Raw genomic sequence first — 17,600 nt, forward strand, 5'->3', positions numbered from 1 at the left:
GTATGGCATCCTTTCCCCCCAACCCCCGCCCTCCGGTTTTCAGTTCTTGTGAGACAAATCAGTAGAATGCCTCAATGGCTGAAGGGTCACAGAGTGAAAGAAGGCAGGGGAATAAAATCACTTCTGTTAATATAGCATATTATTATCGCATCACATTTAATGAAGCTGTGGGGGATTCTTTTACTTCACCGACATGGTCCCTTGCCACTCTTACAATACCTTAGACCTCAAATCTCCAAACATATACTTTTGATGACTCACAGAAAGTCTAGGTTTCCATTTCGGTTTTACAACATATCTAAGCTATTTCTCCTGGGAGTGCTTAGAGAGACAGGGTTCTGGCATAAATGAAGCTACTTCTTGCATTTCTGGGGTCCTTCTTTTTAGTGTTCCTTCCTCTGGTCATCCATGACCTCTGTAGCCCAAGACTGTTGCTCATGGAATTGCCAATGTTGTCACAGATACCCTCTATTTTTGATGCTTTCTCCCTCTAGCCATTAGAAAAGAAAGTTTTTTTCTTTATGTGACTAGTCTTCTGAAGTTTCTCATAGCATGTACGTTGAGGCCCTGGTAAATTCTTCCTTTATTTTACATCATTTTCTGTCTTAGAGTAAGCAGACATCCAAAGGGTGATGTTAGGGGATGAGAGGTCTATTCTTATACTCTCTCTGAAAATACTATTTCTTTTTTAAAACTCAGGTTCTGTTGCTCTACTTATCTACTCTATCAGACTTGTTTTTCACTTGGATATTTTCTCACAGAGTTCATTATTCCATGCAAATCAAGATCTATTACTGGAAATCTGGATCTGTGCCCTAGAACACTCCCAGGCAGTTAAGACACTCTTGATCAAGTTATGGTTGTTAAAAGATGGTTCTGCCCAAGAGTACAGAAAGAGCCTCTGTGGACTAATGAGGTTTAACTTCCAATTACATCGAATAGAGTTTTATGTCTGACACAGTCTCCAATATTTTGTCATGTATTTTTATTTTATAGCTGACAAATTTACCAACTGTTTTTGTTTGTTGCAATAGTTTTGATGCAATATTACAAATATGGCTATTACTTCCTAATTAGCTTATAAGTTGTACACAAATCTAATAAAAACTTTATTTTTTTTTTTTTACCTGACACATATCTAAATTTCTCTAGCAGAATGTGTGAATGAAAGACTTAAGAATACATCTCATTCAGGCAGCCTGGGTTCAATTCTCCGGGTGAGAATACCAAGCTTGGCTGGACACAGTGCCTCACATCTCTAATCCCAACATGTTGAGAGGCTGAGGCAGGAAGATTACTTGAAGCCAAGAGTTGGAGAACAACCTGGGCAACAAAGTGAGACACTCCATCTCCACTGCCAGATGCAGTGGTGCACACCTGTAGTCTCAGCTTCTCAGGAGGCTGAAGCAGAAGGATTGCTTGAGCCCATGAGCCCAGAAGTTTGAGACGGCAGTGAGTTATGATCACACCACTGCACTAGAGCCTGAATGGCAGAGTGAGAGCTTTTCTCTAAAATAAGTAAACAAATACAGACACACATACATAAAATAATAATTATTATAATAAAAAGAATACAAGCAGTCTGCAATTTGTGTGTTATGGTGTTAACTGCAACTCATGTATGTTGTACCCTCATTTTTCTCAATATCACGGTAACTAAATAACTGCAAATTAAGAGTACAGTTCTTATGTGCATATTTTATAGTTAATACTTACTGTTCAAAAAAAGAAGTATTTGTATTAAATAAGAATAATATAGGTGTACTTGTCTACTGCATAATAAAACACATGATAAAGTACTACAAATGAAAGACAATAGTTCTTACAAGCAAATAGGGAATGCAGAGGAAAAATAATAGAGGAGCATCTCAGTCACGATTCAAATTTAGTTTATAATAAATATAAAACTTTTCAATTTTTGAGTCTGGATTATACATGCTGTTATTACTAATTTTACACATGACCCTCTTTCTTTTTAATCATTTATTTTGTCAATTAATAGATTTATTTATTCAGAATTTATTCAGCTTCTGTGAAACTACCACCCAAGCCAAAAATAGAAATGGCAGAAAACCTTACATCTACCTAAACCATCCTCCTCAACTACCTACCTTTCATTTCTCAGATGCAAACACAATTTTGTGTGTGTGTGTGTGACTTTTATTTTAAGTTCAGAGGTGTTAAGTTCAGGTTTATTACAAAAACTTGTGTCATGGGGCTTTGTTGTACTGATTATTGCATCATCCAGGTATAAAGCCTAGTACCCATTAGTTATTTTTCCTGATCGTCTCCCCGCTCCCACCCTCCACTTTCTCAAAGGCTCCAGTGTGTGTTGTTCCCCGCTATGCGTCCCTGTGTTCTCATCATTTAGCTCCCATTTATAAGTGAGAACATGCGGTATTTGCTTTTCTGTTTTTGAATTCTTTTAAAAATTGATACATCGAATGCATGCCATAACATTATTTTATTTAGTTTTAGCTTGCTTTTGAACTTCATAATAATGATATACCATATGTAGTCTCTGGACATGCTTTTTCACTTTATATTAATACTGTATACAGTTATAGTACATTTACTTTTACCGTTACATAATTTCTACTGTGTGAAAAAGAGCACATTTTATTTACTCTCCAGTTGATGGACATTGGATTGTTGCCATTTTTTTCTTTTATGCTAAGAACAAGACTGTCAAGAAGCTATGTATATTCCTATATCTTTTTCTGGCACATAGTTATAATGTAAGTGTTTATCACAAAGATTCAGTTCTTTATCCCAGTAGAGTTGATTTCTGTGTGTGTTATGACATAAGGATCTGATTTCATTTTTTGTACTCATATGGAACTAATTTTTCCAGCTTCAATAGTAAACAGTCTTTTCTTTCTCTATGATCTGCCATGCCATCCTTGCGTATGTCAGGGTTCCTAAGAGCATGGGATCCTCTGCTCTGTAGATCCTTTATTATTTTTTTTTATTTTATTTTTTTGCCTATCCATACTCTAATGCCACACTGCTCTAATTACTATAGCTTTATAGTAAGTCTTCTTATTTGGAAAGTCTTATCCTTTCCTTATTCTTCTACTGACGTATCTTGGCTATTCTGAGTGCTTTGCTATTCCATGTAAATTTTAGAAGTCATTTATCAAGTTTCATTAAAATATTACATTTAGAATTTTTAATGGATTAATTTTCTTTAAATTGATAGTCAATTTGGGGATAACTGACATTTATAATTGTTTTCCAATCTATTGACATGGTGTATCCCTATATTTACTTACCTTGCCTTTAATATCTTGTAGTAAATTTCTATACTATTCTGCATAAAACTTTGGTACTTTAAAAAAAATGTATTCCTTGTGTATTAGTTAGGGTTCTTTACAGAAACAAAATGTATATTCTGCAATATATGTATACACACACACAATATGCATATATACATATATGCAGAGACCTAACTCTGGTGGAATATGTTCCAGTATGAGAACAGAATAAGATGGATATCTCAGCTCAGGCAGACAGGCAGAGAAAGGGAGAAGGAGAATTCGCCCTACTTCTACTTTTTTGTTCTTTTCAGACCCTGGATGGATGCTCATCTGGACTGGAGAGGGCAATCAGTTCAGTCTGTTGATTCAAATACTAATCTTATCTAGAAACCCTCACAGACTCATCCAGAAATAATATTTAGTCAAATATTTGGGCATCCTGTGGTCCAGTCAAGTTAACACATAATATTAACCATCATACCTTGGTATTTTATTGTTGTCGTTATAGTAATTTACTGTTTTGTTGCTGTTATAAATGGTAAAATTAAAGTTATTATTGCCAAATATTAGTTGTGGGAATATTGAAATGCAATCTTATGCCTAGCGAATTTGCTAAATTCTAGTATTATTTTGTGTAATTTTTACTAGATTTAAAAAATTATGTAATTATGTCACTTTCAGATAATGAGAGCTTTGTTTTATTTATTTATTTATTTTTATCTTATCACACTTGTCAAGACACTTACTTTGAGTGAATAGAATAAAAAAAGTGAGTATTTTAAAAAATAATTTTTAAAAAGTGCTTTCAATATTTCTCTATCTAAAATAATATTTGAGGTGTGCCTTTTGTAGATACCATTTATTAGATTTCCTTTTACATTTAGTTGAGTAAGAAGTTTTTCATCCTGAATGGCAAATTTTCATGAACTAATTTTCCAGTATTTGTTGAATAGAACATTTTGCTTTTTTATTTTGTTGTAAATATACATTTTCTAATAGTGGAAAACCAATAACGTAATAAATAAAATTCATTCAATTAATATACCTTGAGAAAAAATATATATCATAGTCTCCTGTACCAAATACCAGATAGTGAGAAAAAGGGAAAATCTTTCTGAATATAACAACAAATAAAGAAAATAAAATACTGATATTTTCATGCAGTCAAATGCTCTACCAGAGAGCTACACCCCCAGAATGTTGATATATTTGTTTTTGAAAGTTTACAAACTTCTAAGTTATATTAAATGTCTTAAAGAAAAATAAGAAGGAAAGTACAAATTGGGAAGAGGGAAATACTTTGTACCATGTAGCATCAATGTGTCATCAATCATGTCAACATGTCAGCTCTTATGAATCAGTAAGAAAAGGACAACAAATACTACAAAATAATTTGGACAAGAGATCTGAGCATGTCATACAGAAATATATCAGATGTTTCCAAATCACTTCATATTTAACACAATTGTATATTTCAGCATTGCTCAGAATGGCCAGGGTATAAAATAATATCAATAATAAATTTAAAAATCAACTTTCCACATTGTAAATGCCCTTAATAGGAGAATGAATGGTTGAATACATTTTGGAATGTTAGGCAACCCTTAAAAATAATAAATTTTTGAACTAATTCTCTCGTTGCTATCTTTCATGTATTGAATGAAAAAAAAGATACAGAAAAATGTTTGTGTTATGATCACATATTTGTGAAAAAAGTACTAGTGCCCTTAAATCTATGCATGCATTTATTCACATGCATAGGGGGTATATTATTATGGGAGTGGGGAAATAAATATGAAAATGATACATTAGGTTGCTAACATGGGTTATTTGTGATGATCTGCCAGAGGACTAATGTGAGTAGAGTAAGGGGAGAGAAAGTTGGAGACAGCAAACAAAACAGAATAAACATATAAAATCACATTTTTGAATTTATGTAAAAGTTATATGTTAACATTATAAATTAAGGAGATAAAAGCAAAACAAATTGCAAAGCTCTGAATTTCAACAGAAAAACAAACGAAACCAGAATCCCAAGGAATAAATTTGTTAGCTAATATTCTCACACAGAAATTGAACTTCCATCACTCTTGTCAGTGGAAAAGAATTAATAATATAACAAATGAGCCAGGCACAGTCAATATCAGATTTAATACAAGGCATAATTATAATTGAAGATACAAAAATCAAATAATGAAACATAATGTAGAGTTAGCTTCAATTTTGAATCTTCCTAGGGCTTAAAGTTTTCTAGAATAAATTTCCCATAGCAAAGGATTTGTTTGCCCATAACTATTAAGCAACAGAGAAAAATAAACTGCTTTAATTAATCAATGTTTGATGCCTTGGTGGTGTTTTCTTCATCATTAAATAGACTATCTTTCTGTTATGACTAATTGATTTCTGAAGCCACAACACCCGGGCTGAAAGGGCATGAAAGATGCACAGGATATATTCTTGCTATGTCTGCAGACAGAAATTCTTGCTCCAACGAAGTAGTTATCAAAGTGTGGTCCAGGTATCCCCGAGGATTTACAAAACTTTTTCAGGTACACAAGGTTAAAAACCTTTTTTGTAATAATACTAAAACATTATTTGCCTTTTATACTGTCATTATCTCACAAGAGTACCTTGGAGTTTTCCAGAGGCTACATGATATTTTATATCTCAATAGATTAAACTCAGAAGCAGATACTAGAATTTAGCTCTTTTCTATTTTTAAAATTTAATAAACTGATAATTGTAAGTAGAGTGTTTCTCTCCATTCTATGAGCTGTTCTAGCAAATTGCTTGAACCTAAGAAAAGGGTTGTGTGAACCTTAGTTTATAACCAGTCAGTCAGAAGCACAGGCTACAACCTCGGGATTGCATAGGCATCTAAAATGGAGATCTGTCTTTAAGAAACGAGCCCTCGGTCTAAAAGATCTGACACTATCTCCAGTAGAGAGTGGGATGGAATTGGAGGACACTCAGCTGGTGTTTGCTGCAGAATTTCTTGGTTCATATATGGGAAAACCCTTGCATACCTGATGAAGTGTTGTGCTGAGTGGTGTGTAAGAGAGAAGAAAACACTTTTGCTTTTGTTTTGCTTTTCTGTATTTTTAAGTACCATGTTACATTTTTATCTGACCTAAAGGATATACAAGATGATAAAGGATTTTATGAAGTGCACAGATTAACAGCCAGATTAAAGGGATGCAGAGAGTGGAGTATGGGGGAAGCTTCCATGTCCTCTCTGGGTGCACCACCCTCAGTAACCTCCGTGTGTTCACCTGTCAGGAGGCTCACTGAAGCCTGTCTGTTTGGAATTTTATGGAGACTTTATTAAGCAGATATGATTGACTAAAACTTTGGCCACTGGCGATCAACTTAATCTTCAGTCCCTCTTTTTTCCCAGAGGTGTTTCTAAACAAGCTGAAGCTTTCCAAAGTACCCCCACCACCACTCATCTCAGTAGCATAAAACAAACAAACAAAACCCATTCATCACTCCAGAGGTTCCGAGGATTTTAGCCTTTGTATGCCAGAAAACAGGAACTAAAACCAAATATGTGTTTCACAATATTACGGTATCATTTTATCTTTTCCAAGTGTAAGATTGATACTCTCACACTCTATTGTTGGGAGTGTAAACAAATCAAACTATTGGGAAACACAGTCTATTCAAAAATTTTTTAAAAAAGCTATTTTACTATAACTGAAGCATGCCTCCTTTTCGGTATGCAATCTATGGGTGTATTAACATTGGCTCAAGTCTGCAATAAGAGAAGCACAGCCACATTCACTGAAGCACAGCTTGTACCACGAAAAAGTGAGAACAATCAAAGTGCTTATAAATACAAGAATTCTGCAATAAGTTATGGATTGTCTCTTCAATGACATCCTACAAAAGCAATAAAAATGAATGATGTTGCTTCTAAGGTGCTTGTATGAAAAGCTTCCCAACATACAACTATTCTGATTATCATTAATGTAGTTCAAATTTTTAAGTAAGTTACAGAACAGTATGAGTGATGTATACTTTATACTTTATATATATACATATGAATACATGTATACATACAAATATTAGTATATGAATAAGTGCTCATGGAGGGAGTATGAGTGTGTAAGACTATGGCATGTGTATATTTTCTGGAAGGCTACACAACAACTAATTAATAGTGAGAATTTCTAACAGTGTTAAAGGTAGACTAATGGGGGATTTTTGAGTTTTGCTCTCCTTTTTTTTTTTTGAGATGGAGTCTTGTGCTGTCACCCAGGCTGGAGTGCAGTGGTACGATCTCAGCTCACTGCAAACTCCGCCTCCCGGGTTCATCCCATTATCCTGCCTCAGTCTCCGAGTAGCTGGGACTACAGGCACCTGCCACCAAGCCTGGCTAATTTTTGTATTTTTAGGGGAGACGGGGTTTCACCGTGTTGTCCAGGGTGGTCTCGATCTCCTGACCTCAGGATATGCCCGCCTGGGCCTCTCAAAGTGCTGGGATTACAGACATGAGCCACCGCACCCGGCCTTTGCTTCACTTTTATCTATCTTGTTTGAATTTTTTTTTAAATTACAAACATATGCTAGTTTTAATAATACATTTAAAAATAATATTTTAGTTAAAAAATAAATGCAAATATTGTCTTCTTTTAGGAGTTTGCCTTCAGAAGACATAATTATATTAAACAGAAAAAACTTCTTGAAAGGGAATAAAAAAGATAATACAGGTGGATTTGTTCTATGATAAAGTTAAATTCCAGTCAATAAGCATTTTTAATCATCTACTGAATGAAGAGAATGTGCTCTATGCTGCAAGGACCTGAAGATTAACTAATATGGACTGTACCAACCCAATAATTTGCCGTTATGACCTCAAGTGTCCTTAGTGTAGGCAGGTCTGCAGCAAGATAGTATAGGGTGGAAGAAAGGTATTCACAGTTGCTTGGAAAATCGGGAGCAAGAAAAGCCCTAGGAAAATCTTTCCCTCGGGGAACTGATTAATATTTCATGGTTCTGACATATGCCTGGAGTCAGAAGTGATAGTCAAGGAGGGGAAAATCAGATAGAGAATAAAGAAGACAGAGGAAAGAAGCAGTAACTTCACGTGAGTGACAGTAACAGCATTTTCTCTGTCTAAAGAGTAAGGCCTAATACTTATTGAGAATTCACTCTGGGCTTTGGCTAAAAAAAATAAAGAGTTATTACAAAATGACAGACTAATATTATATAATATATCTATGTAGCATATATTATATTATGTATATTACACATTATGTGACATATATCATGTTCTATCATCTAGATCACATATCATTATCAAATAGCTAATGTACATTTAGAGCATCATATTATTACCATTTCAAATCTTCCCAAGCTATTACCTCTTAACAACTCTCTCAGAGAGATGTGATTTTTTTCTGAGGGGGGAAACATTATTTCTGAGAGGTTGAGAACCCACTCAAGGTTTCATGGCTAGGAAGCAGTATGGCGGGGTCCTTGATGTTAAAGTCCTTAAAAATTTCACTGTACTTTTTTTTTTTTTTTTTTTTTTTAGACAGAGTCTTGTTCTGTTATCTAGGCTGGAGTGCAATGGCGTGATCTGAGTTCACTGCAATCTCTGCCTCCTGAGTTCAAGCGATTCTCCCTGCCACCGCCTCCCAAGTAGCTGGGATTACAGGCACCCACCACCATGCCCAGTTAATTTTTTGGTATTTTTAGTAGAGACAGGGTATCACCATGTTGGCCAGGCTGGTCTCAAACTCCTGACCTCAGGCGATCCACCCACTGGGCCTCCCAAAGTGCCAGGATTACAGGTGTGAGCCACTGTGCCCAGCCCACTGTACTTTTTATTTAAAGAGAATATATCCTTCCATACCCTACAACTTACGCAGCAGAAAGACCTATTTCTCTATTATATCCACCAAACATGCACAACAACTTCAAATTTTGCATCTCATAACTGTTGCATTTTAAATATTGTTTATCTAATTTTGAGCTCTTATGTCATCACCAACAAAACTTTCTTGAGCACCTAATGTGTCCAGGACATTGTGTTAGAGGGAATAGATATAAATTAAAAAAGAAAACAATCTATGCTTTAAAGAGATTGATAACTGATTTCATGAAAAGGGAAACATATAGAAAAAGATGATAGTTGCATAAGGCAAGAAATGGCATATGCTAGGTTAAAAATACAATCAGAAGGTGACATGGAAGTTCAGAGAAAGGAAGCTTTTATTAAGCTTTGTAGTCTTGGGAAACTTCCTTAATTTTCTTAGCCTCAGTTTCCTCATCTGTGAGGTAGGATCATAGAGACCATTTAATAAACAGACACTCTTAATAATATTTTCTACTCTTCCTCCCCTTATCCTCTCTTTTTCATTTTCATCTTCATATTTCCTGAGTTCTCAGACTAACTAACATGAAAAACTTCAGCGAGTCTTTAAGGAAGAAATAGAGAAGTGGAAATCATGGGGAGGGAGTTTTTGACACAGAAGAGATAGCAAGAGATGTATTGCTAATATCAAATTTAGAATATAGTAAAATATTTAAGAGAATGACTCAATTCATATAAAATTCCATGAACACATTCTACATTGGAGTTTATATGTGTTATTTGAGTCATGAAAATGCTCAATAATTAGCCCATCCTTTCTACCTTCTTTCCACTCTGGCTCTGAAGCAAATGAGAAACAAAACAAAACAAAAGAGCAAGACAGATGAAGACCTTGGGTATTGGCATTACTGCTAAGAAAGGCCAGGTTGCAAGATTAAGTTTAGCATAACAGCCGAATGGACTTGCTACCTACATCCTCAAAGAAGAGAAACTTTCTCACTTAGGATAATGTTGCATAGGACAAAGTGGCTGAGAAAAAGAAAGCCATGTTCTGGGTAAGAGGAAGGGAAGAGAACAGAGGAAGTGTCTGGGCAACTCACGCCTTGCTATTCTCTCAGACTTACTGGTCAGATCTACCTCTACCTAGCGGGTGCAGATAAATGGGGAATGTAAGAGGAAGGAAGGATTTTAGGAAATGCCTTCCCAACAAAACCAGGGAATTGGTGAAAAGGTGCATTCAGGTGCACATGCACATACACACAGGCAGACACTGAAGACAGCAGTAGCAAAACCCAGGACATGCACTGACATCCAGCTGAACTGTCCTCCTATCAGAGGAGTTGATGGGGGCAAAGAAAGAAAAGTCGCATGAGCTAAAAAGAAGAGAATATCAGGTGCTGAGTCATCCTCCCGAATGGTTTTCCTCCTTTCTTGATTCTATACCACCAACCTACTGGACAGCTTAATATGTTTTCTAATTTTTTGAAAAGAAATTAAAACAATATTTAGATTAAAGTTACCACTAATTTAGTTGTGCTCAGTTATCAGGAACCTTGTAGTGTCTCTTATATATTTTTAAAATATTTAGAATTAATATACAACATCTGTATAGAAAAGTGTTCATAAAGGTGTAGCTCAACATAGTTTTAAAAAGAAAATGACCTTGAAACTATCACCAAGGTCAAGAAACAACTTATGTGGGGCCTTCCCCATACCCCTGCCCCTCCCTCAAGTAACCACAACCCTGATTTCTAACCATATTCAGATTTTCCTTTGTCTGTTTTGAACTTCACAAATACTGTCATGTTTATCTTTTCTTTTGTTTAATATTATGTTTGTGACAGGTTTTTTAAAATTATTTTTTCCTTTTTCATGGTAATATTCTATCATTTGAAATATACCATAATCTCATTTTTCCATTCCATGTTGATGTTTTTGGGATAGTTTCCAGTTGGAACTATTATAAATAATTCTGACACATTCTTGTGTGTGCCTTTTGTTGTACATCAATACTCATTTCTGTAGATGTAAATAAATAGTGATAGTGGTTGTACAGAATTTTTTCATATCCACGGTTACACTTTGCATTATCAGACCTTTTTTATTTTTTTCAATTTGAGAGCAGGTACTGTTTATTAACTGACCAGCTTAGAAAAATAATCATGGTAGCCACCTTAGTTCATTCTTCTAATAAGCCTGTTGATCTGGTCCTCCCTGTTGCCAGCATCTCCCCTTTCGACAAAATTGGTGGTCTTTTTCTTCATTCCACCTCCTGGAGAAGATAACTTGAAGGGCCACAGGAAGTGATTTGCCTCTTTGAAGAGTTTTCCAACAGTATAGATCTTATGAATCAGATCCTCCATGCAGATGATGCCATATTTACCAAGAGATCGAGCAATCGAGGCGTTATCTGTCAATGCAATTCGCTTCTTATTGATTTTGCCATAACCACGCTTGTAGATTAGTTCATTTACTGACTTCAGATTGGGGTACCCCTATGCAATATATGGCTCTACAATCCTCAGCATGTTAATCAAAGCCTTGTTGAGCTTCACAAAGCTTCCATTGAAGATCTGACGAAGGCGAAGAAGCTACACTACCTTTCGGACCTTTGGGCTCACGCCATTGATACCTCTGATGCTGATGACAAATGCCAGTTTGGGTTCAGCAGGTACATAGAAGTTGCCAGCTTTTCTTGCCATCCTCGCCATTTGAATTTCAGTTTTGTACATCTGCCTATATTCCTTGTGATAGTGCTTCGCTTTTTCATAGATAAGCTTCCTCCTTGCCTTTCGAAGCATCTTTTGGGCAAACTTCTTTCTCAGGCGCTTGATCTTCAGCTCTGTGAAATTCCTTCGCTTTTTCTTAAGGGTTTCTGGCACAGCAGGAACCTTCTTCTTCTTCGCTTCTACACCCTCTATGGTTCCAGCCAGAAAAAGAGGCATTGTCAGACTTTTAATTTAACCATTCTGGAGTATGAGTATTGGAGTATTGAATTGTGGATCTAATTTGCATTGTTCTGATAACTAAAAAGATTGGGCCCATATTCGTAAATTTGTTTACCATTGGGTGTCATCTTTTCTAGGTTGCTTGTTCAGGTCTCTTGCCCATTTTTCCCTCTTAGTTTGTTTGCACTTTTCTAATTGATTATGCAAAAATAAGCGAAGTCTGGATATAAAATTTCTGCTAGTCATATATATATTATAAGTCACTCTAGTACTTGCCCTTTTCACTCTCTTACTGATGTCTTTGATAACCAAATTTCTTCTTTTTAATATAGTTTAAAACTGTTATAGTTCATACATTTAATATTTTTAAGTTTACTAAAATACCAGTAAAATTTTTCTTTAGGGTTAATTCCTTGTTCTACTTAAAAATATTTGACAAAAATTTACAATCCACTGCTAATTTTTGTGTATATAATAAGAAAATTTTTTTTCCTTATGGAGAGTCAATTCATCCAACACTATTTATTTAAAAACAGCTTTTTTTGTTCAAGAGAAATGAAAACTTATGTTCACAGAAAAACATGCATGTGCTTCCCAAACTGGAAATAACCCAGTTGTCTTTCAAATGATAGTGGTTAAAAGAAGGCTATGGTACATTCATGTAAAACTGCTATCAATAAAAGACAGTGAATTATTGATAGATAGAACAACATGGATGACTCTCAAATGTATTTTGTTGAGAAAGATGCCAGGTACAAAAGATGATATACTGTATGTCTCTACGCAATTTTCTGGTATGTATATATTGCCATTTATACCAAAAAGCCAAAACTTTACAGATAGAGAACAGGTCTGTGGTTGCCAGGGAAAGTGTGAGTCAAGGGGGTGACTACAATGGTGTACCATTCAGGAATATTTTGGGGCAGTAAAACTGTTTTGTATCATGGTGGTGTATATACAACTCTATACATTTATCAAATGTACAAAAAGTGCAATTTGCAATTTGTAAATGTTTTAAAATCTAAACATTTAAGATACCTAAAAAAAAAAAAAAAAAAAAAAGAAGATGAAGACTTATTTTCTCCACTGTTCCATAGTGCCATCATAGCCATAAATTAGTCTGTGTGTACGTGAGGTACCTCAGCTTTGTGCTACATCACTGATTCAACTTTTTACTTGATAACATCATCTCATTTCTTTATAACTAATGTGGACAGGTTACACTGGCAACTGAGAGTTATATAACATTTATAAGCTTAGAAACAAAGTGAATAATTTGTACCTTTCCACCAACTCAAAGTTGCCTCTTTTCCACAGTGAGATAGATTTGGAGATGTGACTCCCAGATCGCTCCAGTTGCTTGAGAGTACTGTCAGCAGTTTTCAGCTAACACCCTCTTCAGAGTTGCCCTCAGCTGCAGAGAGCTACCCTCACCAAAGCCATGGTTTTCTAGCTCACTTCTAATGACCGATTGAGGCAGGAGAATAAAGGACCAACTATGTGGGCCTAACACCTGACAACTCTGATAAGCCTTTCCAGTTCCAGACCTCTTGATGAGTTTATCTGTTGCTGGTGAGCCTCTATTACAGTTTGACTTTTACATATGAACATGGGACATCAAGTGAACATGTATCCAGAACTGCCTGTGATGAACAGACAGGTTTTGCCTGACCGCATAGCATAGCATAGCTTGGAATGCTACATCAAAATCAGTTATAAGTAGGACCAGAGAGCACTAGCAAATGCACAAGCACTTCATTCACTGCTGTTGCTTCAGCACCATCTATAAATTTATATCTGTTGCACTATGATCTCAAATGACCAGCTGATAGAATAAGGAGAAGTCAGAGATTTGGTTTACAGCTGAGTCAGCTTGGTATGTGAGGACAAGTCAAAAATGGACAACTGCATTTACATCCTTACTCAGAGGTGGTCTTGAAAGACAGTTGGTGGTTGGAGGGAGATAGGGAACATTATCCCAATAGGCAGAGTTTTGGGCAATGCATCTGGTTATCCACCTGGTCATTTGGAAAGTGGCCCAACATCAGAATATATCCAAATTCATGGATGGCTGGTCAAGGACTTGTAAGGGGAAAGACTGGAAGATTGGAGGCAAGGAGAACTGAGATAGACAAATCTGAATGCACACATTGAAGAAGGCACAAAGTGTGAATATCTTAGAATTAAATGTTAGATTAGAGCGCATTCACCATAGAGTAGGCATCCAACAATAAAGAAGACAAAATGACTCTGACAGTGTATTTCATCCAGACTTTGAGATTCATTACCCTAGTGGTGGCATAATGGCTTCATAGAGACAGTCCTCTGTGGCAGAGATGGAGACCATAGCCCCCCAAAATGGGTGGGCTTTCATTTACCAACACTGATACAGCTTCTACCAATGCTAAGTGTCTAAACTGCCAGCAACAAAGAAAACGCTGAACTAGGATCCTAACATGGTACCATTTCTAGAGGAGTCCAACTGAGCATGTGGTGACAAGTTGATTATATTGAGTCCCTTCCAAACTGTAGGAGACATAGGTACATTTTAACAGGAGTAGACACGTATTCTGTGCATGGTTTGCCTTTCCTTTCTTCATGGCCTCAGTCAGCACTACTATCCAAAGTCTTAGAGAAAGTTTGCTCCACTAGCACTGGCTGATACCACAAAACTTTATTTCCCAAAGGGTAATAGTAGGCTTCTTACCACGGGATTCACTGTTGATATCACATACTGTGTCTTCCACAAACTGCTGGCCTGATAAAGTGTTTGAAAGACCAACTAAGTAGTACGTGCCAGCTCAGAGCCAACACTTTGAGGGTGGAGTGCCAATCTTCAATTTGCTATATATACCTCAAATCAAAACATATAACATTATATTATATCCCTGATAGAAGTACATGGGTTTGGAAACCAAATACTAGAAGCATGAGTGGATCTGATCATCCATTTCCACAAGTCTGGGCTATGGATAATTCAAAGTTCCTGTCCCTCAGAGGGGGAGCACTTCAGCCAAGGAGCACAACAGGAGGCTTATGGAACTATTTAGGCTGTTGTGTCTAGGGATCAGCAAGTCACTTGGCCTGGCAATTGATCTGATTATCAGGTGGAAATAAAACTGACAGTACTCCACGGGAGCAGGGAAGAATATGTTTGGCATCTGAGATTTACTTGAGCACCTATTGGCATTTCCTGGTGGATAGGCAAGTGCAACAGCTTTGGTTTAAGAAGGGCATGGTGACCAAGAGCTCAGGCCCCTAAGGGATAAACATCTCTAATCTGTCACTAGGTAACCCCAAAAACAAGCAGCTGAGGGTGAAAGAAGCTTAGAGTGGATGATAAAAGAGAGAGAGGAGCATTATCATTTGTAGCTTAAACATCAGCTGCAGTGGTCAGGAATATAGCGGGTCCCATTCAACTCCCTCTTCTAAATTTCTTTCAGGAAAAGGGACCCACTGCAATCCTGAAGGAGCTGCTCTGTGGATGCATATGAGAAATGGAATCATAGATGTGTAAGGGACTGAATGGCGAACGCAGATGTGGTCCACAAAGATCCTTAATAACTGCTGGGAGTACTGCCAGCAGACAGCCTTTAGAGAGGAGCCTCTTCAGGAATTACTTCAGCTGTAGAGACCTACTTTTTCCAAGGTCATGGCTTTCCAGGGGTGGTCCACATTTAACAACTGATCTAGGCAAAAGAAAGAAAGTTCAAGTCCTTTTATCCCAAAGTGGGGCAACTCTGTTGGGCCATTTCAGATTTTAAATTCCTTGTGGTGTTGGCTGATGTTATTGGGTTGTTCTGGCAGCCCTACATACTCCTCTCCCCAATCTTCTTTTCTTCCTTTTTCATTCATGGCTTTTGATCTCAAGGCACTTCCTTTTTAAAAATTTTACCTCACTTTTTTTGGACAGGATCTCACTTTGTTACCCAGGGCAGAGTACTGTAGCACAACCATAGCTCACTGCATCCTCCAGTTCCTAAGTGATGCTCCCACCTAAGCCTCCTGCGTAGCTAGGACTATAGGTGCATGCCAGCATGCCCTGCCAATTTAATTTTTTTTTTTTTCGTGGAGACAGGGTCTTGGTGTACTGCTCAGGCTAGTCTCAAATTCCTTCCCTCAAGTGATCATCCCCCCTCAGCCTCCCAATGTGCTGCGATTATAGTCATGAGCCATTGCACCTGGTCCCAAAGGCACTTCTTAATAAGCATCCTGCATGCTAAACCCTGTCTATAAAAGTCTGTAATAATTGGCTTTCTTAAACCCAGCCAGCAATATGTAACCATGCTGAAGCCTCCAGAGAACTCTTGAGCATTTGCTACAAACCAGCCAGCAATCTCTTCCCATCCAAGTTTTTCAGTGTATAAACTCCAGTCTCTTTGCAAAGTGTCATTCTGCTCCACAAAGAAGAATAAACTAGTTATTGATTATGTGTTTGCTTTCTATACACTCCAATCAAGCTGCTTCCTTCTCCATAGTGTGATGTGAACCCATATTGTAGGCTTTTACTCATGAAATGACTATATTATTAAAAGAGAGATTCTCTCATCTCTAAGCCCTTCCTTATGAAGAAATGTATAAATAAATTTATTAATAAATTACCTATCACGTTTTTCTTACTGAAAATAAATCACATGCGCTATACCTGCTGAAACCTCATTTGCATCTTAAGAATAATAAATTTGGTGGCCTTGAAATGATTTCTAAAAAACTAAAAATTACATGTATTTATTCTTTTCATTTCTTATTCTCAGACTGAAATTGGCTCACTATTCATAGTAGAAGTAATGTAAATACCTCTTTTCAAGATGATACTATTCATGAATTGTCTCCTCTAAGCCCAGATTACATAATTTTCTACTTTAGAAAAGGTTTTGATATATCTCATTCCTATAGCAATCAACTTTATTGAGGGGATTTTTAGATTTTAAATACTTGAATTTTGTTTAAAAACTCAGACACATGTAAACTTAACTTTGACTTTTAATTTAGGAGGAATAAAACTTAATATTTCAACAAGACATTTACCCTGTAGAGAAACAGTAACATGAATTAAAATAATTAGAGAGTCTTTCATTTATTAGAATGGCAAAAATACAAAATAAAACAAAACATAAAAACAACAATACCAAATGCTGGTGAGAATGCGGAATACATTCATTGCTGGTAAGGGTGAAAATGGTATAGCCACTTTAGAAAACAGTTTGGTCGGTTTCTTGATAAAACTAAACATAGCCTTACAAGCGGTCCAGCTATCCCTTTTCTAGTTATTTACTCAAATAAGTTGAAAATTTAGGCTCACCCCAAAATCTGTACACAAATGTGTATAGGTTTATTCATAATCCTCTCAAACTAGAAATAACAAAAATGTCCCTCAAATGGTGAATTGATAAACACATTGTATGTAGTATATCTATACAATAAAATATAATTCAACAACAAAAGATATGTGCTGTCAAGCCACAAAAAAATAGTATAAATCTTACATGCATATTGCTTAGTAAAAAAACCAGTCTGATAAGGCTACATACTCTATGATTCTAAATATACAGTATTCTAGAAAAGGCAAAA

The 17,600-nt window shown here is 36.2% G+C and overlaps 1 pseudogene across 1 annotated transcript; it reads right to left on the bottom strand.

The window, feature by feature from the left end:
• Positions 1-11,255: 11,255 nt before the first annotated feature.
• On the bottom strand, positions 11,256-12,000 carry LOC126930112 (60S ribosomal protein L7-like; annotated as a pseudogene). The gene has a single exon (XR_007717455.1). The product of XR_007717455.1 is annotated as a 60S ribosomal protein L7-like (transcript).
• Positions 12,001-17,600: the final 5,600 nt, after the last annotated feature.

Source organism: Macaca thibetana, chromosome 11, assembly GCF_024542745.1.
Source record: "Macaca thibetana thibetana isolate TM-01 chromosome 11, ASM2454274v1, whole genome shotgun sequence".
Lineage (NCBI taxonomy): Eukaryota > Metazoa > Chordata > Mammalia > Primates > Cercopithecidae > Macaca > Macaca thibetana.